The sequence below is a fragment of the Phoca vitulina genome, unplaced genomic scaffold, assembly GCF_004348235.1.
Source record: "Phoca vitulina isolate PV1807 unplaced genomic scaffold, GSC_HSeal_1.0 scaffold2, whole genome shotgun sequence".
In the NCBI taxonomy this organism is placed as follows: domain Eukaryota; kingdom Metazoa; phylum Chordata; class Mammalia; order Carnivora; family Phocidae; genus Phoca; species Phoca vitulina.
This window is the reverse complement of record NW_022589705.1, coordinates 12,189,346-12,214,598: the sequence shown is the minus strand read 5'-3', so window position 1 is coordinate 12,214,598 and position 25,253 is coordinate 12,189,346. Positions and strand designations below refer to the sequence as shown.

At 36.2% G+C, this 25,253-nt stretch overlaps 1 protein-coding gene across 1 annotated transcript in view; it reads right to left on the bottom strand.

The window, feature by feature from the left end:
* The window catches only part of VAV3 (vav guanine nucleotide exchange factor 3), a 359,106-nt gene that overhangs the window by 229,681 nt on the left and 104,172 nt on the right, over positions 1-25,253 (bottom strand). The window lies entirely within an intron of this gene.

Genomic DNA, 25,253 nt, shown 5'->3' with positions numbered 1-25,253 from the left:
CATCTGTTCCCATTACTTACATAAGCTTTTATGTGGTCTCCTCTCCTAGCTGCATTGTTAGCTAGCCATATAAAAACACAAAGTCACTGCCGTGCTCTACATTAAAGTGTATTAGAATTAATTCTGAACATAAAATCTAGGAGTAAGGCTTATTTATACCAGCTCATTTTTACCACAAGCATAAAGCACACCATTAAGTACTAACAGTATTGTAGTTTCTTGGTGGCCATTTCCTTTACATCAACCACAGTCCTGTACAGTATTTCCTGTAAAATAACCACATCATTATTTTTTTCTCAAAGTGGGGACGTTTGGCAGCTGAAGTTGCAAGGAACCTACCAAAGTTTACTCTATTTATGTTAGCCCAAAAACATCCACCCAAAACGCTGAATGCACATATGAGAACAAAATTTTAAATATGAAAACCTTGATTTGGGGGGCACCAGGGTGGCTCAGCAGGTTCAACATCCGACTTGATTTTGGCTCAGGTTAGGACCTCAGAGTCAGGAGATCAAGCCCCAGGTTGGCTCCACACTCAGCAGGAAGTCTGCTTGAGATTCTCTCTCCCTCTCCCTCTGCCCCTCCCCCCGCTGCATGCCCCTCCCCCCATGTACACGTGTGTGCTCTCTCTCAAATAAATAAATCTTTCTTAAAAATCTTGCTTTTTTTTAAATCTTAAAAAAATATCTTCATAATGCCTAAGTATGGCTTATAATTTTTTTCTAATATAGTTATTGACACGTTTAACGTAGAAATAGATCACGGTCTTTCTCTGTATCTTTTTAATCAGAAAAAATGAGGGTCCTTTTGAATGAGATTCGGGCATCAGACTTAAGAGATCTGCTATTTTACACATTACATACATGTTTTATTTCATTTAAAGAACTAAAATTTAAGTGAAACTTAAACTTTAGCATTCCCTGTTAATGTAACAAAACTGCTTGTAACTCCTTCACCAACATAACAAAAACCACTTGTAATGCCTTCACCAAAGGTTATACCCTCCTTTCAAGGGAAGTTCCCCCTCAACCATGTATGTAGTTTCAAGAGGAATGTCACTTGGAACATACAGGGACAGGAACATACAGCCAGGGAAAACCAGACAGCCCTATTTAAATAAATAACCCTATTTATTCAAAATAAATACTGGGCATGTTAAAAGCAGGCTTCTCACGACCTTCCATGTGTTATTATATAGACTCATTTCTAAGGTAGCTAAAATAATTGTGAAGATTAAGTATTTTTACATATACTTGTATTTATTTATTTATTTTAGAGAGAGAGAGAGAGAGAGAGAACACACGTGGCGGGGGGGGTGGCGAGGGGGTTGGGAGAGAGAGAATCCTAAGCAGGCTCCACACCCAGAGCAAGCCCAAGGTGGGCTTGATCTCACGACCCTGAGGGTCATGACCTGAGTCCGACATTAACCAAATGAGCCACCCAGGCACCCCCCCCCACATATACTTTTTTAAGTTTTGGGTATCAAGCCGAAAATAGCCACTCAGATAATGTGATAGATTAGTGGGGGGGGGGGATTAGAAAGAAAAGCTGTACCCAAATATCAAGAGAGGGAAGGTATGACTACTAAAATGATAAAGGCAAGAGAATATTCAGCAAGAGTTAGAAAGAGTGGCTTTCTGGAGCACCTGGGTGGCTCAGTCGGTTAAAGATTAAAGGCTAACTCTTGATTAACTCAGGTCAGGATCTCAGGGTCCTGGGACCCTCTCCATTTGCCCCTCCCCCTGTGCACGGTGTCTGTCTGTCTTTCTCTCTCTCCGATAAGTAAATAAATCGAAAGAAACAAAGAGAAAAAAAGAGTGGCTTTCTTCCATTAGTGAGATGGAGAAAACACCTAGAATTTAAAAGAAACAACAACTGACTAGAGGCTTGGGGGGACTATGGTTTGCAGAAGGAATATCACCTATTTTCAGAATCCACAAGAAAGGGTTTTTTGACTATATAATCACTAAAAATATCAGTCTTGATAAGAGAGTCGCATGTGTGATGTCTAACCAAAAATTAACATGAAAGGGACCTTTTCCAAATCTGAAACTTTGTGATTCTGTGATCCTACTGAAGACACGCTTTAGAAGAATCAGCTCAACTCCTGATTACAGGAGCTTCCTGACAAACTCCATGGAAAACACACACACACACACACACACACACAAACGGACAGACTTCTCATTCTGTTAAGTGAGCCAGCAGCTTCCAAAACCTGAGCTTAAGACTGTCACTGCTAGGTGATGGGTGCATGAGGGCCTGCTGTACTAGTCCATATTGTGCTTGGAATTTTCCACTACTAAAAGGCTTTTAGACGACTGATAGGACTATAAACGCTAATGAGAAATGTACAAAAATTGTTTAGCTTCTAGACAATCATAGGAAAAAAAAATGAAGATAAAAGAATTATGGGCAACAAGCATTATTAACATTACGTGATACAAACAAAGATTAGACAGAGATCCTCCAGATCAGCTGAAATTATTTTAATTACCAAATAGACACTCAAATTGGTTTGCTATAGTAACAACACTGCAGAAAACCGAAGAGGTAGGCAAAGAGCTGGGATGGGATCAAAACTAATTTATCTTCATTAACTGAAATAAATATAAGTCCAATTGCAAATTAGATTTCTGACACCAGAAGTTTACGTCATTTGATTATTTTACACAGAATGAAAACTCTCAAATGATTCAAAACAAAAACATTCCAAAGTTCCCAGGTGAGAGAAAAAGCACCTTTGCCCTTGAATAATCTAAGTCACGACATGCTTCATAGTTTGAAGAAATCTGACAAAAGACAAAATAAACCCTAGTAAAAACAAAAACATAAAACCTATGATAGTAGCGCCATCCTTTGGTTTTATAAAAACACATTTGTGATCCAACTTGTAGGATAAAAGTCCCAATTTTCTTGCATTCTCACTTTATCCTCCAACTAGACATCATAAATTTTTATTCACTGAAACTAAACTCAGACCCAAATACCATTTTTCTTTTATCAATTTAGTTCAACACACATTTAGTGGCAATTATACTCCAGGCACCATTATCAGGTACAAAAATGAATAAAACACTGGAAGAACCAGTTCACTGCTGATGATGTTCCTATGTCCAGGTTTGACTCTTGCTTGACCTTCACTTGCATTATTCACGGTTGATCTATTTGCAGGTTTACATATGTACAAAAAGCACCATAACTCTATTTGAAATGATACCTCTATAAACACGTGTACTGCTATGAAATCAAGATAAGGGTGTGGCTTCATCTTAAAGAGTATGACCAGGATAGGCTCACCATGTCTGTACTGTGAAGCTAGAGCGTGTCTAATTCTGTTAGTGTGCAGAAGACCAAAGAAAATAAGGCAGTGTTCTCTCCCTCCATTAGCCCAGTGTCATGAAAGTTCCCTTACTTCTCTCTGGATAATCCTTATCTCTTTTGGAACTCATTTCTAAAACTATCCATCCTAGGAAGCCTGTGCTAGCCAGACAAGGTAAAGCCCTACTTTTGATTGGGTGCCTTAGCATTTTGTAGACCTCTACTATTGCTTTTGTATCTTCTCTTTCACAAGATATCTTGAGTTCTTTGAGAACAGAAATGGATTTTCCATTCTATTTCCCTGACACTTGGCACTGAGCCTAAGACATAGAGAGCACTAAGTACTTAAAGAATAGATGAATTCGGATTTTTAATAACTGTGATAGTTCTTGGGCACTATGATAACTAAGCAAATATTATAAAACATTTAAAATTATATAGTATCACTATTTACATAGTGATAATAGTGTAAACACTCCATTGGTTTATTTTTAAGTAGCAATAAAGCTACACTGGAAACAAAATAGAGAACATGAAAAAATGTAAAAAAACAAATTCTGTTATTTTGTTAGTCAATAAAGACTTTTTTAAATAAGTAAAAAATACCCAGTATAAATAGATTATTTACAAGATACAACAGTAAATAGAAGGCTTAAGTAAGAATAATTAAAAGTAGTTACTGGGGAGTAGGATAAAGTGAGGGGGAGTGGCACAGGTGACTATTATTTTTATTTTTGAGTTTTTAAAATTATAATAGGTACTGCATTGACAATCTAAAAATTTCTTGGGGCGCCTGTGGGGCACAGTTGATTAAGCATCTGGTTCTTGGTTTCAGATCCAGTCATGAGTTCAGGGTCCTGAGATCGAGCCCTGCATCAGGCTCTGCGCTCAGTGTGGAGTCTGCTTGGGACTCTCTCTCCTCTCCCTCTGCCTCTCCCCACCATTCTCTCTCTCTAATAAATAAATTTTTGTAAAAGTTAAATTTAAAAAAAGTTTTTAAATAAAAATTTCTCAAATTTTCTAAAGAAATGAATAGGGTAAAGAAGATCATAAAAGTCCTACAAATAATCACTCATATAGAAGCCCGGCTCAAGTTACTCTTGATGTGTACAACACTGAAACTACATTAACTTAAATGTAGTCTACCATTTCAGGCTTTACTTAATGAGACAGTTCTATCCTCTTCCCATTGAGAACTATACCCATTAAAAAGTTAACCCCAAACTGTTTTTTTAAAGTTTTACTGGGAAAGTTAACCCAGAAACAAATCTATTGAACAGTAACACTCCTAAGTGGATTCTAAGATGCACAGAATTAATTTCACAGTAAATTCCGTAATCAAATAAAGAGCCCATATGGAGGTCTCTTAACAAATATTAAAAGAAAATAATGAAGAGGTTAATTTCTATGAGTTCACCCACTCAGTTGAAATTCCCTACTGTTCTTCATGTTTGAAACACAAAATCAGACAAGGAAACCCAGCCATGTATGACAGCGTTTCCTGGTTTGTTAAAGAAATACAGCTTTTAAGGTTTTTATTATAATACAGGGGATCTATGAAATTTAGTATTCGCTAAATAAGAAACATATTACATGTACCTAGTACATACCAGATATTGAGGGGGGAACCTCAAAAACAGAAGTTAGACCAATCCTTTCTGAAATAAAATATTACTATGCATTTACCCATATCTCTTTTTCTACACACCCTATAAACTAAGTTCTATAAACTAAGATTGGAGGGAAATTTTTTTAAAATTTTAATTTAATACTTCCTACCAATATTCTAGATTTATGCATTCCAAAAGCTCACATTCTTTTACAAAATAAATAAACTAAGCTCTGAATATTCAGGAATCAATTACAGAATGTATTTATTATTTGTGGCCAGTGCCCATTTTACCCCTGGGCCAACCTTCTGCAGCCCCATTAAGACATGGTAAAATTTAAATCATTCCACTGCCCTTGCTTTATTTTGAAGCTACAAAGGTCTGGTAAGCCAATCAGATGATAATGATGGCTTCAAAATAGGTATGGGATTTATCAGAAGATTTTAATTAACTCTTCCATTTCAGCTCTTCTCTGACTATGGATAACAAAGGCTCTCAAAATGCTTATTCACAGCCATTTTATTCATAGTATCCACTCCTTACATTCATTCGACACATGACATGGTATCAGATTTCAATAAACCATAACGAACTTCTTGTTCTTTTTTTCAAAAGTACAAAGTCCATGCATTTTTGGTATGGAGATTTAGAAACTACAGGGAAGTATAAAGAAGAAAAATTTAAAACACTTATAATCCCAAGACCCAGGGGTTATAACTACAGTCACTATTTTGATGTAAATTCTTCTTGTCTTTTCACTACGCATTTGTATGTGGGCATGTACAAACCCATTTTACATTTAAAAATGGTATCATTATGTACATACTCAAAATAAGCGACTCTTAAAGGTAAATAAGTGCATGATAAACCTGTGAATAAGTCAACACACACACTCATTTTAAGTATCCTTAGTGTACAATACCTCTGATGTTTTCCAGTCATAAATTAACCCCTTTCAAAAACGGCCCTCATACTTTTAAACCATTGGGTCCCTTGTAGTGCTCTAAAGCAACTAGTTTTAAAATGTCCTATTGCAGAAAATCAGTAAGAACACAGTTCTATCAAATAATTTGGTCTGATATTTATATAGACTACTCCATTCAACAACAGCAAAATATGCATTCTTCTCAAATCATATGGAATATTCATGATAGGCCAGATTCGAGGCCTAACAAATTTTAAAGAATAGAAAGCACAGAAATTATATTCTCAGACACAGTAGAGTCAAACTAGAGATCAATAACATAAAGACAGCTGGAAAAAAACCCAGATAGCTGGAAATTAGACAACACACTTCTTAGTAATGCATGTGTCACAGAAGATGTTTCAAGTAAAATTTAAAATATTTTAACTATATGTAAATGAAACTATAGCTTATCAAAATATATGGGATGCAACAAAAGGAGTGACTGGAGGGGAGTTTATAGCACTGAATGCATATGTTAGAAAAGAAAGACTAAAAATCAATAACCTAAGCTTCCACCTTAGGAAACTAAGGAAAGAAGAGCAATTTAAGCCTGAAGCCAACAGAAGAACAGACATAATAAAAATTAGAATTCTACAGAAATCAATGAAATTGAAAATAGAAAATCAATTTAAAAAAAATCAATAAAACTAAAAGCTGGCTCTTTGAAAAGATGAAATTCCTAAATCTCTAGCTAGGCCAAGCAAGGAAAAAGAGAATACCAATTACCACCATCAGAAATGAAGGAAGGGTCATTACTACCGAGGCCGTGGACACTAAAAGGATAATAAAGGACTATCATGAAGAACTCCATGCCCACAGATTTAGTAACTTAGATAAAATGGAACAATCCTTGAAAGACACAAATGACAAAATGCATTCAAGGAGAAAGAGATAATAGTCCTCTTTCGGCTACAGAAACTGAATCAGTAATTAATCTCTCAAAAAGAAAACACCAGGCCCAGATGGTTTCACTCGTGGGTTCTACCAAGCATTTAAAGAATGTGATAATGCCAATTCTCTAATATCTTACAGGTTACAGAAGCAGGGAGGACACTTCTTAAAGGGCCCTATTGACAATTATAAATGTTTTGCCGTTAGGGAAGTAGGTGTGACTGCTTTAACATTCAATCCATGAAGAGTTGCTGCTTCAATATGCTGAATGCAGAAGGTATTTGGGTCACTTCTTGCTTCCTATAGAACAATACGTATATTTTAAAGAGGTTGTACAAGAACCTTTTTTAGATTGGTGCCACCTAAAGACATAAGGTAGTAAGGGAATAGGTTAATCAAAGGCTGTTAACACTCTTTTTTCTCTGCAGTTCCTGCACTTTGAAAGATACTCTTTTTGATTCCAACCATAAGTGCTGCTGCATTCCAGGGTACTTGGCCATTGGCAAATATGCCAAGTGTCTTTTTTTTTTTTTTTAAAGATCTTATTTATTTATTCATGAGAGAGAGAAAGAGAGGCAGAGGCAGAGGCAGAAGCAGGCTCCCTGCAGAGCAGGGAACCCGATGTAGGACTCGATCCCAGGACCCTGGGATCATGACCTGAGCTGAAAGCAGACGTTTAACCGACTGAGCCACCCAGGCGCCCCCAAGTGTCTTGTTTTAAAGACATTTCATTGTCTATTCATATTTCACAGGGTTCCTATAATCCATCAAGGAAGTTCTCCAAGGTTACAATTCCAGCACGACCCAAGGAAACGTGGAAAAAAAAAAAAAGTAGCAAAAGCTGCGTCAGGGGTTCTGGTCAGGACGGGATGGGAAAAGGGTGTTCAGAAATAAAAAGTAGTATGAAAAAGAAGAGGAGAAAGCACTGAATGTATTGAAGGGGAGGGAAAAAAAAGGAAAATGCCCAGTTGGCAAGAGCCCAGGATACAAGTACAGCATATCACAAATACCTCTAAAAAGCCAGAGTGCAGAACTATAAACCACTGGGAGGAACTGAAAATTCTGAGCAGGCGACTAGCATGTTCAGAGATGCTTTTTAATATACATATGGCAGCCATGTGTGGAATGGCCTAGAAGGGAAAGGCTGTAGGCAGGGATACCTCAAGGCTATGTGTCAAGGCTACTAGAGAGCTAGACGGACCCTGATGGCAGTGTGATGGGGAAGAGTGGTGGGTACCAAAGGGATGAGGAGAAGGATGGGGGTAGATGGTGGGAGTATCAGCATATACAGCAGCCATGTGTCTTAAACTGTTTCATTCAAACTATTAGGAAATACCTGGCACGTAGAAGTTTCTAAGATACAGTGATATAGCAGTGTATATAACCTTCTTGCCCTAACAGAGTTCAAGACTGTGTGTGTGTGTGTGTGTGTGTGTGTGTGTGTGTGTATTTGGTGGGGGGAAGGTTGGTAGAGAAAGAAAATAAACCATTTTTAAAGTATATACATCCCATGTTAAAGGAATTATGAAAAAAACTAAAGCTATGTAAAGGAGGCAGGCACTATCAAAGGGGCTGCGGAAAATAGCAGAGGTTGCTATTTTGTTTCAAATGTCCAGGAAAGGCATGTGCAATGAACACATTACAACAGAGATCTGAAAGAAGCTAGGGAAAACCCTCCTCCACTCCATCCCTATTGTGGTAAATTTATTTCAAAATTAAAAGTAGCATTAATATTTGGCTATAGGCCAAGCTATAATTAGGCTCTATTCTAAAATGTCATTAATATATAAAAGCATTAAATAGGGCATACTTTACCTAGGCCAAAAAGTATAAATGTATGGCCACATATATAAATACACTTTTTCAAGTATTTATTTCATTCTTTACACTAAAATGAGCAAATGATTATCCCTTTCTCTAGATCAGAACTGTCCAGTACTACTAAATACTCAAAATGAAGCTAGGCTAAATTGGGATATGCTATAAATATAAACACAAACTGAATACTGAAGAATAAGGGGGAAAAGAATGTAAAATAACTCATTAATACTTTCCATATTGATCACATGTTAAAATGATAGTATTTTACAGAAAATGGGTTAAATAAAATATTATTAAAACTAATTTCACCTATTTACTTTTTTAATGTGGTACCTAGAAAATTTTAAATTTAATAGAACATATATGGCTTGCATTTGTGGCTTATATTTGCATTGGATAGCACTGTTCTAGGCAGTTTCATTAGTTATTAATCAATTTTTTTATACTGCTGTGGCTTATGCAGCAAATCACTTTGAAACAAATATGAATTTAGCAAAAACGAAAATCAGAGACAGGAGCACCTGGCTGGCTCAATCAGGAGAGCATGTGACTCTTGATCTCAGAGTTGTGAGTTTGAGCCCGATGGAGGCTGTAGGGTGTACTTAAATAAATAAAAGAAAAACTTAAAAAAATCAGAGACAGTATTGAAACACAATTTCCAGAAATTTTTATTAACATCTGTATTTTCTCCCTAACACTTCTCTCTTCTTCTAAAGACAGAACCCTTCTTTCAGACACTGCTATAAACATTTAGTTCCAGAGGAAGCTACCAAATTCTAAGAGTCCACTACTCTGGACATAGCTGAGTGGCCAAGGAAGGGAATGGGGGTACAGAATGGCTGAACAGAAGCACACTATACTGTTGGCCATAGTTAGTGGTATAAGGGTGGGGGTGGGGCAAACAGCTAACTCAACCTGGGGTAAGACAGTCTCTCCCTCTGATCTGTACTCTTTCTTAATCATTTTGTTTCGAGTGTGTTTCTTTTATACAGTGTACAGTTGGATCTTTCCTTGTGAGTCAAACTTTTTAAGGATTTTTACCCAAACAGACTTTCTCTTTGATAGTATTTTCACATCAGTTGTGGGCTCCTCCTCTCTCTTGCATGTTCTTGTGGCTTTTTTTGTTTTTGCTTTTTGTTTTTTATGAAACATTCTTGCTCATGGCAAAGGTTGAGGCAAGAGTGTGAGAGATAGCTTAAGGAGATTTGCTTTTTTATTTTTTACTTAATTTGAAATTTAATTCTTGATCCTCATTTCTAAATTTTTTCTTCGTATTGCTCTGTGCTGTTTGGGGGATATTATTGGGAGAGAGCACAGATTTAGGCAGGAGGTATTATCTCTCTGGAAGTTTTCCCCACTGATTTGTTTGTTTGTTTATAACTGCAGCTGTGAAGTTGCAAAATATTAAGGTCAAGATCTACAGGTGGTCATCTACCATGTTTTCTACCATCTTGAGGATACAGTCTACAATGAGAGCTGAAGCAAGCATACTGAGACAAGGTAGAGATAAATGATGGTGAGGGAAATAATGGTATTTGAATTCCTTGTTCCAAGTGTTCCTGAAGCCCACTTCTATGCTGTACTTCTCAACAGTTTAGCCTGTTGAGATTTATGGTAGGATGTATGAGTCAACAAATTCTCCACATTATGCCCACTCTGGGGCCTAAGGTTCTGGAGTCAGACTACTTGGATTCAAATCCTGGCTGTAATATGTGCCGTTGTGAGTAAGCTACCTATACCTCTTCATGCCTCAGTTTCTCATATATAAAATTGGGACAATTAAAGTACCTACATAATACGCTATTACTAGAATTTGACTAGATAATATATGTGAAGCCCTTAACACAACACAAATGCATATAGCTAGTGCTTAATATTAGCTCTCAATAGTACTAGTGGTAACTCAAATTGGACTTCAATTATTTACAACTCTGAGTCCTCACTAACCCAATATAGATTACTCTCTCTTAGAGTTACTACTTGGTATAGGGGATGGATAAATTTATGTATGTATGTTTTTTAGTAGGTAGTTGAATTAACTAGCAAACTAGTTAACAAAGAATGAGGAGGCATACTCAAATCTCCACATTAGCAAGCAAATACAGAAAAAGGTTGGGACCTAGAAAGCCAAACACCATCCCATGCTATCTGCACCAAGTTTCTTCACCCACCTCCACCCCCCCTCACTCCACAGTGTTATGCTGAACTTATAAACTCAGACACTGGAACACATGCTGCTGGATGAGGCTTGTGTCCCATGAGTTGTGATAGGTAATCCTAGGGTGAAATATATCCCTACAGAGGGTGCAGGTTGAAAGAAGAATATTCCTCCTGGAAGAAGGAGAAAGAACTTCAACAAAGAAACAGGTATATCTGGGATACTGGAACTGAGGAGTATCTGGGATGGGACTGTCTTACGAGAGGGTGTAACTTCCATTCAAGTTTTCCTTTTTTTTAATGTATAGAACTATCAGATTACTTAACCATTTTTAAGATTTTTCTTCCTGTTATTCTTTGCTGGTATCTACAAATACCTAACAAAGTCTATCACACACATTTTTCCTTTTGGATTGGTGCATGATAGGAAACCAAGCTATAACCAAGGTAAACATGCCCTTGGCATTACCTTCCACAGCAACATGACTTAGAGGAGAAGAGTTCTCCTAACATTCTAGGTGGTAACCAGCAGCAAAAACAGAAAAGACCCAAGGTGCAGCTGGAAACAAGGTAGAGATGGATACAGTGCAGAGAAGCATGCACCACATGGAAACTGAATCTTCTTCATTTCCAAAGTTAGAGAAAGAAGAGTAGGGAGAGGAGGTAAAGGAAGGGGGTTAACTTTTGGCTTACATGGGTTTCCAATCATCAGTATCACATGGCCTTGAACAGATGTTTTCTAAAATAGTCATTCTCACACCTATTCACTTTTCATTTGATTATAACACTCAGCCCACCTTAACCAGAAAAACACTAAGGCAAAAAAAAAAAAAAAAAAAAGGCAAATTTTATGTCCCAAGAGGGAATTTTTATTTTATCTTTGATTTTTAAATGCTCTTGTCAATTAAGTTGGAAAGCATTTTATTCATAGGCACAGGGTAACAATATTTTCAGCTTTATTTGCAAGAGGGAAAAAAAAGTCACAACACACCCTATACTTGCTCTTAAGAGTTTTTTTCAATACACAGGAAGTCAAAGGGAAACAGAAGTACTCCCAGGGGATGCTGTCCCCAAAGGGAACTGGCTTGAAAAATAATTCCTCCCAAATCAGGATGTTGCTGGAAGTCAACAGATAATAGATCAGTCTTTTTTTTTTTTTTAATGTATCTAATGTTACCATTAGGCAACATCAGCTAAATGTGTTTCAACAAATACATGAATCTATACCACTTACAAAACGTGTAATCAAATCAATAAAGTGCTTTTTAAATAATATTTTGAGAAGTAGAAAAATTGATTCCATTTTTACTCATTTGCTGATTTTGAAAAAAGACACTTTTTAAACATTTCAGATTTTATTACATACAATGAAATGGAAATATGATTTCAATTACACTACAGTGATATATTTTTTTCATCTCTAACTCAAGGTGGAACTGATTTCTGGAAAGGCCAGGCCTGAGAGGCACAAATGAATTATACCTCCAACCAGGGATTCTGGTGCTAAGCAACTAATGCTAGAGGAATGAGTACCAGAGGTTTGCACTTTTATTAAAATGGAATTGAGATTGTACCTGTACATTTAATACAAATTTTTGACAGGAGTATATAGAAAGGGTTTTCCCTTGTAAAGATAATTCCAAATTTCTTGCCTCTCTTTTTTGTGTTCTTGTTCCTAAGAATATACAACCTTCCAAAAAAATTGAATTCACAAGTATTTTCCTAGGAGACTATTCAAAATCTTTCCTGTTTTTGAAATAAAATTTCTTTCTGATTAAAAAAGTAAGACATTCTTTGCATACAATTTGTAAAATATAGAAAAACATTAAAATCATCTGTAATCTAACCACTTAAAAATAAACACGGCTAACATTTTGGTAAACTTCCATCCAGGTTTATTCATATATTCTTAGTAAAACTGGGATCATAGTCTACATGCTGTCTTTATAACCTACTTTTCTTTTATTGTGAGGGTTTTATAAAAATATCACTCTATTATTCTACCAAAATATTTAAATGGCTGCAAATTATTCCACTGTACTTTTGAAACTCACCTTAACCAACTCTCTTCTATTGAATGGCTATTTGAATTGCTTCCATTTTTTACCACAAATTATTAGGTTAACATTGCATCTATCAACTAGTGTCTAAATATGTGAGATTTTCTGAGTATTTCCCCAGATAAATTCTTAAAAGTATAACCACTAGGTCAAAAATCATTCTAAAGTTTTGTATGTACCATGACAAATCCTGACCAAAAACGATGTGCCAGAAACCATTTGAAGAGTTAAAACAATGACATTTTGACTGCAGACAATGGCAATGCAGATGGCAATATAGGAGGCTCCTGAATTTCCCTCTTCCCATCATGCACCAAATATACAGCCATATACAGAGCAATGCCCTCTGAGAGAAACCCAGAAAAGACGAGTAATTCCTATACATCAAGCAACTGAGAAAATACTCAAACAGAAACAGGTGGGAAAGGCTGAGACACATGCTAACCATAAATCCCACCCCTGGCACAGCACTGTACAATTGGGAGGGAATGCCAAATCCTAGCTTCTCCCTGAAGAGTGAAGGGTTTGGACCACACATCTAGCACCCCAATTTTTAAGGCTCCCACCCAAGGGATGAACCCCAAATAACCTAGTTCTGAAAGCTAACAGGGCTCGCGTTCTATAGCAAGGACTATAGCAAACAAGGTAGCAATTAATGGGTATACAAGCATTTGCCATGGCTATCCTCCCAGGGCTCAGAACAGAGGAAGGCAAAAATGCCCATCTCTATCTTTCTCTGAAAGAAGCCTAACCGAACACTTTACAAGCTGCTGCCTGAGGGTTCAACTTCTAATTAGCATCCATGTAGGCTCCAAATGCAATTCTCACCAGAGCACAGAAGAGATAGTAGGCATTTCCCCCACATTCCCCCTCCAGCTCACTCCAACAATAAAACCAAGTCACCAGTATCTCCCTGGAAGGAATTCATCCACACATCAACCACCCCAAATTTATGGCTGCCACCCAAGACACAAACCCCCAAATAACCTGGCTCTGATAGCCAACAGGACTTGCATTCACCAGTCCCATAGGACTATAGCTAACAAAGAAGCCATTTTTTTTTTAAACAGCAGAGCAACAGTACCCATGGATATATATGCTGGCTCAGCACAGAGGAAGCAGGCAAAAATGTGCATCTCCCAGTTTCTCCCTAGAAGGGGTTTTACTGCATATCTTTCCAGCCACAGGTGGAGCTTCTAATCAGCCTGCAACTAGGTGCTGACTGTGATCCTGTCCTTTGGCATAATGACAGATCTTGCAACACCCTCAACTATTCGGAACCATTGAGAACAAAGACAGTAACTTAGGTAATCACAAAGGATTGAGAGGCAACTGGGAGCTTGGGCCAGGTTCCCTGATGAGGTATGTCTCCTATATAAGACCACTCTGTCAAGCCTGGGAGAGGTGGCTGTTTTATCTAATATGCAGAAGCCAACACAGAGTCAAAGAAAATGAAGAAACACAGAAATGTGTTTCAAACAAAAGAACAAGATAAATCTCAAGAACTCAATCTTAATAAAAAAGAGGTAAGTGCTTTATCTGGTGGCAGTTCAAAATAACAGTCAAAGATGCTCACAGAGGTAAAGAGAACAATGAATGAATAAAGTGAGAATTTCAAAAGAGACAGAAGATATTAAGAAGTACCAAACATAGGGGCGCCTGGATGGCTCAGTCGTTAAGCGTCTGCCTTCGGCTCAGGTCGTGATCCCAGGGTCCTGGGATCGAGTCCCACATCGGGCTCCCTGCTCCACGGGAAGCCTGCTTCTCCCTCTGCCACTCCCCTGCTTGTGTTCCTGCTCTCTCTCTCTGTCAAATAAATAAATAAAATATTAAAAAAAAAAAAGTACCAAACATAAATCATAGAGTTGAAGAATACAATAACTGAACTAAAAAATACACTAGAGAGAGGTTCAATAGTAGACGAGATGAGGCAGAAGAAAAGATGAATGAATTCAAAGACAGAGCAATGGAACTCACACAACGAGAACAGCAAAAAGAAAAAAGAATGAAAAGCAATGAAGATAGCTTAAGGGACTTATGAGATGAATCAAGTAGATCAACATTCACATTACAGGGATCCCAGAAGAAGAGAGAGAGAAGGGGGCAGAAAACATTTGAAGAAATGATGGCTGAAAACTTCCCTAACCCAGGGAAGGAAACAGACATCCAGATTCAGGAAACCCAGAGAGTTCCAACAAAGATGAACTCAAAGAGACCCACAACAAGACACTTTATAATTAAAGTATCCAAAGTTAAAGATAAAGAGAGAATTTTAACAATGACAAGTGAAAAGCAACTTGTTATATACAAAGGAACCATTATAAAACTATGAAGAGATTTATCAGCAGAAACATTGGAGCCCAGAAGGTAGTGGAAGGATATATTCAAAGTTCTGGAAGAAAAAAAACCTGCCAACCAAGAATACCCTACCCAGCAAAGGTATCCTTCAGAACTGAAGAAGAGAGAGAGATTCTCAGACAAACAAAAGCTGAAGGAGTTCACCACTAGGCCAGCCTTAAAAGAAACTTCAAAGGGAATTCTTCAAGCTGAAACAAAAAGATGCTAATTAATAACATGAGAACATATGAAAGTATTAAACCCACTGGTAAAGGTAAATATTTAATTAAATTCATAATACTGTAATATTCTAATAATGGTAAGAAAATCACTTATAACTCCAGTACAGGATTAAAAGACAAGTATTAAAAATAACTAGAACTACAATAGTTTTTAATGGATACACAATATAAAAAGGTGTAAATAGTGACATCAGAAACATAAAATGTGGGGGAAGAAGTATAAAAATATGAGGCTTTTGTGTATGTTCAAAGTTATAGTTGTTATTAGCTAAAAAATAAATGGTTAGATCTAGAAGATATTTTATGTAAACCTCATGGTAACCACAAACCAAAAGCTGTAATAGTTCTACAGAAATAAGGGAATCAAAGTAATCAGATAAAAGACCAAAAGGAATGAAAACATACCACTACAGGAAATCATCAAATCACAAGACAGCAAGAGAGCAAAGAATGGACAAAGGAACTACGAACAACCAGAAAATAATTAACAAAATAGCAATAGTAAGTCCTTATGTATCAATAATTACTTTAAAAGTAAATGGGTTAAATTCTCCAATCAAAAGACACAGATGGCTGAATGGATGAAAAAACAAGACTCAACTATATGCTGCCTACAAGAGACTCTCTTCAGTTTTAAGGATACATACGGCCTGAATGTGAAGGAATGGAAAAAGATATTCCTTGCAAATGGAAAAACAAAAGAAACCTGGGGGGGGGGGTGGTATATACTTGTATCAGACAAAATAGATTTTAAGCCAAACCTATAACAAGAGACAAGCCCATTATATAATGATAAAGGGTTTGGTTCATGAAAAAAAGTATATATAACAATTATAAACATTTATGCACCCAACATTGGAGCACCTAACTATATGAAGCAAAAAATAGCAGATCTGAAGATAGAAACAGATAGCAATACAAAAATGGTAGAAGACTTCAATACATCACTTTCAATAATAAACAAATCATCCAGACACCAAATCAACAAAGCAACACTAGATGTAAACTACATGTTAGACCAAATGGACTTAATATATACAGAACACTCCATCCAATGGCAGAATACACATTCTTCCCAAGCACACATGGAACATTCTCCAGGATAGATCATGTTAGGCCAAAAAAACATATCTTAATAAATTTAAGAAGACTGAAATCATATCAACCATTTTTTTCTGACCACAATGGTATAGAAACTAGAAGTTAATTACAAAAAGAAAACTGGATAATTTGAAAATATGTGGAGACTAAACATGCTCTTGAATTGAAATGCAACAAAAGCAATTCTAAAAGTTTATAATGATAAACACCTACATTAAGAGAAAAGAAAGATCTCAATCTAACGTTATACCTCAAAGAACAAGGGAAAAAAACTGAGCTCATAAAAAGGAAATAATAAAGATCAGATTAGGAATAAATGAAACACAGGCTAGACAGACAATAGAAAAGATGAAACTAAGAGCTGGTTTTTTGAAAAGAAAAAATTGACAAACTTTTAGCTAGACTAAGAAAAAAAAAAGTGAGGGAAGTCAAAATCAGAAACAAAAGAGGAAACATTACAACCAACAACAAAGGAATACTAAGGATCATGAGAAACTACAAATGATTAAATGCCCCCCCAAAATTATATAACCTAGAAGAAATGAATAAACTCCTAGAAACATACAACCTATCGAGACTGAATCATGAAGAAACTGAAAATCTGAACAGACCAACTCAAGTGAGGAGACTGAATCAGTAATCAAAAACCTCCTTTGGGATGCCTGGGTGTCTCAGTCAGTTAAGCACTGGATTCTTGATTTCAGCTCAGGTCATGATCTCAGTCAGGGTCATAAGATCGAGCCCCACACTGGGCTCCCCACTCAGCAGGGACTTTGCTTGAGATTCACTCCCTCTCCCTCTCCCTCTGCTCTTCCCCCTGCTCATGACTGTGCAAGCACTCATCAATCAATCAATCCTCCCAACAAAGAAAAATTCAAGACCAGATGCCTTCACTGGTAAATTCTACCAAACATTTAAAGAAAAACTATACCAATACTTCTCAAAGTCTTACAAAAAACAGAAGAGGAGAGAACACTTCCAAAATCAGTGTATGAGACTGGCATTACCCATAACCATAACATAACCAGACAAGGACACCAAAACTGGACAAGGATACCACAAGAAAAAAAAAAAAATTACAAATTACTATCTCTGAGGAACATAGATGCAAAAATCCTCAACAAAATATTAGCAAACAAAACACATATACACACAAAACTATATATTTTAAAAAATGTAAGTTATAAGTTACAAATATATTTATATTTATAAAATACATATTTATTCACAAATAATGAAACAAGAGAAACAAAAAACTAAATCATCAGAAGCAGCAAAAGTTATCCTACATTCTAGTTCCAAATATAGTTCTTTATTAGGGCTAATTCTGCAATGTTGTTACAGACAAGAAACAGGGGCACCTGGGTGGCTCAGTCAGTTAAGCATCTGACTCTTGATTTCAGCTCAAGTCATGAGTTATGAGATTGAGCCCCACATCAGGCTCTGCACTGGGCAAAGAGCCTGCTTAAGATTTTCTCCCTCTCGGGATGCCTGGGTGGCTCAGTCTGTTAAGCTTCTGACTTCGGCTCAGGTCATGATCCCAGGGTCCTGGAATCGAGTCCCACATCAGGCTCCCTGCTCAGCGGGGAGCCTGCTTCTCCCTCTGCCTGCCACTCCCCCTGCTTGTGTGCTCTGACAAGTAAATTGAGTAAAATCTTTAAAAAAAAAAAAAAAAAGATTTTCTCCTTCTCCCCCTTCCTTCCCAACCCCCCTCCTCACTGCTCATACAAGCGCTCTAAAAAAAAAATAAGAAAATAAAGACAAGAAACACAAATCTTTCAACTCTCTCATAAAATATAACTTAAAAACATTCCATGGATGCAACAGTAACTTATTCATGAGTTAAATACCTATGTGTTTAACAGCTACTCTCATATTCAGAGGAGGTTGTGAGAGTGTTGTGGTCACTGTACATTTTTTTTTTATTTTTTATTTATTCAAGAGAAAGACAGCACACAAGTAGGGGGAAGGGCAGAGGGAGAGGGACAAGCAGACTCCCCACTGAGTGGAGAGCCCTGACACAGAGGGCTTGATCCCGGGACCCCGAGATATTGACCTGAGCCAAAGTCAGATGCTTAACTGACTGAACCACCCAGGCACCCCCACACTGTATATTTTTATCCAAACTAGGCCACTAAGAATGAAAGGGCACTATTAATTGCACTGGGTCAACAGGCATAAACCAAGTCCATCATGGGCAAACAGGACTATAAGGTCTCCCTATCACTGTGTCAGTGAAGATCTTTACCTGTACAGCTTTTAGCAAATGGCTTCAAAAATAAACAGTTCCTTTATTTCCATGAATTTTACAATCCTATGATTGCATTGCTAGAATCAATTATCTCCAATAAATTCACTCACTCACTGTCTTCACTTGTTCATATGCCATTCACTTTTCATATTTCCACAGTTTGGTCTCCTGTCACTTTTACTCTACTGAAACTATTCCAACAGTGGTCTAGTTACTACTAAACCTAATGACATTTCTCTTCAATTTTCCAGCTCATCCTCTTTTGCAACATGTGACTATAGTGACCTCTATGTCCACCTTGAAAATATCTTTTCCCTACCATAGTGAATCATGAGTATCGATGCGTCTCATCTCGCAGGTGTAGGAGGGCAAAAAAGATTGAGAACTACTGAAAAATGATGTGATAAAGTAACACTAACTTCTGTAACAAACCAACCCCATATTCCAGTGCTTAACACAGTAAGAGTTTATTTTTGTTCACATACGAATCCAACAATGGTGTTCATGGTCAAAAAGCAACTTTTCCCTACACAGTGATTCAGGAACCCAGGATCCATCCATTCTGTGGCTTCACCATCCTCTAAGGACTCAAGGACCTTTGTATTCAGTTGGTAGATGGGAAAAACACAAAAACATGGAGGACAACAGTTGGAAGGTTTTTAATGGGTCAGGCCTGAAAATGATACACATTACTTCTACACACATAAATGTGGTGGCATGGGCACATCGAAGTGCAAGGGAGCCTAGAGAATGCAGTTTAATATGTGCCCCAAAAGAAGGAACAGGTTTGGTAAATTAGCATGACAGCATCATCACAAAGAAGGCTTTACATGAAATCTATGGTATTTAAACTCCATTTATATGGTAAAGTCCTTAAGAAGAGGAGCAGGGATTGTGTTACTGCTAGAACCTACAGCAAATCTTTGTGTTTCATCCATGCCTGATTCTCTTGCTAAGACTGGTAGGTGACTCACTATAAATCTAACTCTATGAGGGACTGAGGAACCTAATGCAATGAAATTCATCCTAATGACAGTGCCATCAGAAAGAAAAGAGGACTCAAAGCAAGATTCCCGAACAGAGAGGGAGGAAGTCCCACAACAGCATGGTGTGCTCACTCTTATTCCTTTGCCTCTACCCTTGGAATACATGGCGAGCCCCAGAGGGTACAGGTGATAAGAGAGGAAGTAAGTACTAAGAGAGCTGAGAAAGGCAGTCTCCTTGTACTCTGTCCAGAACACTGTGGCTCTGCTGCCCTGGGGTTTTCAGGTGGTCAGCTGGTCCTCAAAGACCATGGTGATAACCCAACAGCCTTTCCTGACAAGGGAACCCACAAAACAATCAAGGAATTCTGGCTTGAACCAAAATCAAGACAGGAATATAGTAGATAACTGAAATTTCTACCTAACATACTGATTTGCTGATTGGAAGACACATGAAACGTGAAGCGGCAGTTTTCCTCTAAGACAAGCATCCTAAAAATCAAAATGACTATTTTCATAGTTAATTTAACTTGCCTATCAAGCTTCTGACTAACAGACAAGACTCTGATTTGTTCTCATTTTATTCTCTTGTTAACTAACTTGTATCTCAAGAGTTGGCTGAAACTTAAAGATAGTAAGAATTTTAATTATCACTGTAAAAATCTAACAATCAAGTAATTTCTAACTATAAAGGTAAAAATGCAAGTGTTTTTTCAAAAATACATATCATGAAGACATGTAAAAACCTTATAATCAGCCACAATAATGGACACAAATTCTTCCCCATGTTCTGGTAAGCAACAGTCTCAGATTATCATTCTAAAAAGTTCATGCTAAAGGGCCAGGGCCACCAACTCAAATATTCAATCTGAACAAGATTCGTCTAGCTGAATAACTTACTAGTCTAGAGAACTATCAATTTCAAATTCACATGATTAAGGGAAACAGAATTAAGGGAACATCTTTAAACTCATTTCATTATCTCCCCCTGCATTCAAGAAGTTTATCTTCGAAAAATAAATCATTAAATTTGCCCTTAATTTATCCCTTCAAAGACTGTGACATAGTTGCATGTAACAGAAAGCCATGAATTCATTTCCATGTGATTCTGATGTATAAGATTTCAGAGACCTACAACATATTCCTTATTTTCAGGGTTTATTTGTTTTAATACCACCCTGTGAGACAGAATAAGGTTTGGTACTTGCAAAATGACATGTGCTATTAAAAAGACTGCCAGATACTGAGCACCTTGGTTGTTACCACTGATGAACATGGGGAGAAGCAAAAAATGTTTTCCAAAGTCCCTACCCTCAACTCCTATCTTAGAATGTTTTTTCTTCAGAAAAAAAGTCTGGAAAAAATTCTATCTTTGACACCATGAGTCACTATTCTTGAGGGAATTAAAATTTGGTAGGCAACATAATGCTAGGGTATCTTCATTTATCCACATAGAAATACAATTCCACAAAGAATCAAGTAGATGAATACAGACTTTATGTTATTTAACACATGGCCTACTAAAAGCAAGCCCAATTCATGATAATTTGAATTTCCAAATAAATAGTCAACACTAAATTTTTGTTTATTGGCAAAGAGGTAATTTAACAAGTGAGAGGTCAAGCAATCATAAGAGAACTGAAGAACTCCATTATGCAAACCCAGGTGTCCTAATTCCAAGAAGTTTTTTCTATTACAGAAATAGAAGCAATACTGTTATTGTTTCCAAGTTCCCTTTTATGTCAAAGGAAAAACATACTCATTTGATTCTAGTTTTAAAAAAAAGTCATGCAGAAAACATCAATTCTATCATCTACGCTGACAGCCCTTCTCATTTTAAAACAAGCATCATCTTCCTAAGCTATCTAGAACCAAAATACTAGGTTAAACCACATTAAACTTTAAGTTTTGTGAAATATTAATTTCATATGGTTCAGCTTATACACACATATATACACACATAAATTCTAAATGGATCATAAATTCTAATATGACCACTGATTACTGAGTAATCAGTAGTAGACATTTTATATCTTTTGTTTCATCTAGGTTTTCATACCTCTCTTATTTGGTTCTCAGAAAGATTAAACTTATGCCTTTGACCTCAATTTGATGCAAATTATGCAATGCAAACTGTAGTGAAAAGAGAAGAGGAACAATATGTAAATATATGAAAAGAACAGCCTGTCCAATACATATCTAAACATGTTTTATCAGTTAATATGTTTCTAGCACACACTCATGTGTCAAGCATTATGCTGAAGGTCTTCCATAAAGCATTCTGTTTTAATCCTCCCAGAAATTGTTCAAAATAAGTAAAATAATTTGATTTATGGTGAGAAAACTGAAGACCCATTCTTTCTCTCCTTAAATTCGTTTCCTTGGTTAATTGGTTGGTATCACTGCTAAAATCCTGACTGCCTTCAGATTTTAATCATTCTACATACTTATGTTCACTTAGATCAAGCTTTAAAAGTTAATAAACTTTCACAGATGTAAATATAGGCACTAAAGAAAAGCTATCTATGAAGATAAAGATTGCCTTGGTGTTAATAAGTTACTAATATGTTACTTTCATTCTTTTCAGCCAAAAGAAAATCTCATTTAGTATGTGATAATAAATTAGTATCATTTCTACTGTCTATGTTTATTAGAAATCCTAAATTTGGATTTTGAATTTTGTTGAATCTTTCAAAAGTACAGTAACACTTTCCATGACAATGAATAGTGCAAGTTTAGGAACAGTAGAAGATATTAAGTGTGTAAGAGATTCTATTTCTGTACTTTTTCAACTGCTATTTCATTAACAAACTTTCTTGTGGGCATTCGTATGGTTTTTTGGGCAAATATGGGCATTGGCATTTTTTTCTGTAACAAAACTGAAAGCTTTTTTCATGAAATACTCAGAATGACTACACAATGAAAGGGGGGAATTGACTGCCCCTGATTCTTGTCTCAGAAAAAGAATTGTCAACTTCACCAAGAGACCATGCTAAACTTCCTACTGGGGGAATAAAGAATGCTTTCCATATTCCTTCTAGATCAGCTGGTACTAGGGAGAGAAAGAATGTGGCAGAAAGTTGTATGGATTACATGGGAAATTTCTCATTGAAAAGAGAAGGATATAGCTATTACATTATTGAACAGACCCAAATTAGGGACAGGTTTTATTTATTTAACTAATGCTATATAATAACAACAGAGATGGAGAAAAGATTATCTTAAACAAGTACAACCACTCTGGCCCTAAAATGAAGAAATATGCATATAAAATTTTATGATTTTTTGAATTGGGGTAGTTCTTGTCAATGTGGTAACTCACTCTTAGTATTAAAGATATAATAACAATTTAAAGGGGGAAATCCACCCAATTATAAGCAAATTATAAGCAAATCCTCTTGTTTGTGTTCAATTTCCTTGCTACTAAGAGGATAAGATTTAAACAGCATCTTTATTTTAAGATTGACCTCTGGTAGGACTGAAATACAGGATCTTTCTAAAAACTATTTTTTTTCTCCTAATCTATTGCCCCAAAACTACTGCTTTCAAAATTTTAGTCATTATCTTCCCTAAAATCAAAATCTAAAAAAAATATTTAAATATAATACCATGCAAGGAAAAAAAAAAAATCAGTGAAACCTCTGGATCAGAGTATCTTGGAAATGTGAGTCATACCTAATAATATTTGAGTAAATTCTCCATGGAAATGTAACCCCATAGGCAGGAATATTATATCTAATTCTTTCAATGTTCTTAAAATTACAGAGTTCTTTTAGGCAGAACTAGATCAGAATGTTGACATTTTTGACAAGGTCTAAATGGCTTAAATGCTTCTCTTTCTCTTTTTTTTTTTTTTTTTTTTGGAGCCAGATGAAAATCTTAGAACTCAAGCACTCATGACTCTCTCAAAGATTCTTGTGAAGTTTCTTGATGAAAGGGATGTTTTACTGTATATTGATTTATAAGAGTATATTTACTCTATTTAAACTCTGTATGAAAACATATTGAATAATTCTGGATGGCTGCTTCAGAATGTAGTACATAATAATCCTAAAGCACTTGTAAGTTGTGAACATTATAAGATTTGACTTATTTGATTCTTACAAAAAACTTTACTGAGCCCCTCCTATAGTGAATGCAGCCAAGGCTTTTAGAAGTACCCTGGATTATGTTAACTATACTTCATTAAATAAAGATTTTTTTAAAAAGTGCCCTGGATTATAGAAAGCTTTATTCTAATTTTAAACAAAGAACGGGTTAAGTCCAATAAAAACCCATCAGAAATGATCATGACCTTAAGTATGTTATCAGAAAATTAAACACAAAATGTGAATAAAACTGAAGAAACAACCAAATTTAAGAGACACAACAACCAAATACCATGTCTAAAGGCTGAGTCAATTCTGGTTCAAAGAGACCAGCTATAAAAGATATTTTAGGGATAAATGGTGCAATTTGAGTAAGGTCTAGATATTAAATTATGGAAAGTCCTCATTTTGTTGTGTATGATAAAGATATTATGGCGATATAGGAAAATAGCCTTATTTTGGGAGCTATAAAACTTGAAATATTTAGGAAACAAAACTCATGATATCTACCTATAATTTACTTTGAAATGGTTCAGCAAAAATAGCAGTACAGGCTTACCCCACTATTGAAAAGTAAAGTATTCCTATGAAACCTTTTGTAAGCCAAAATGGCACAGAATGATGCAACAAATACCATTTCCTAAAAGCAAAAATCCTCTGTGGGATATTTTTCAGGTAACTTAAAACAGGTACTAGCTAGTGTGGGTCTTTCAGAAAAGCAGAGTAGCATAAAGGAACTTTGGATCTCAGGGGAAACCTGCACATTACACAGAATAATGGTAGATAAAGCAATATGATATGTCAACAATTTCTGAGCAGTGGATATAGGGGTAGTCACTGTAGTAGTCTTTCTACATTTCTGGATGCTCCGTTATTTCTATAATAACTTTTTCTTTTAATTCTTATGTTCCCCCCCTCCCAAATTCCACTGGGCATGAAGGCTAGTTCCAAAGCTCACTTAATGAATTAATGTGTTTTTCTCGACTTCAGGACAGCGGAGAGATAAATGTAATCCTCATACGGGCTGGTATGACGATAGTGTCCCTTCCTCTAAATTGCTTCCAATCTCTTTTTCAATTTTAAATATTTTAATCTTTAACTGCTGTTTTATATGTTTTGTCATGAGAAGACATCTCAAATTATTCTTCGTACTGGGCAGGTTATAAAAAAAGAGGACACAACCAAGGATATTAGGTCTATTTCATATGAAGACTTTGAGGAGCATGGTAACCATCTTCATGTATTTACAGGATCTTCCTACAAAAGATTTATAAATTCTATGCTGTTCCAGGATCAATGAGTAGAAGATTTAGGAAGATAGATTATGATTTATCGTTAGTGAGAATTTGCTAAATAATTCATTATCCATAATTAAAACATTTGCTAACTAGAAATTTATGTGCCATCACCAGAATCTCTTACAT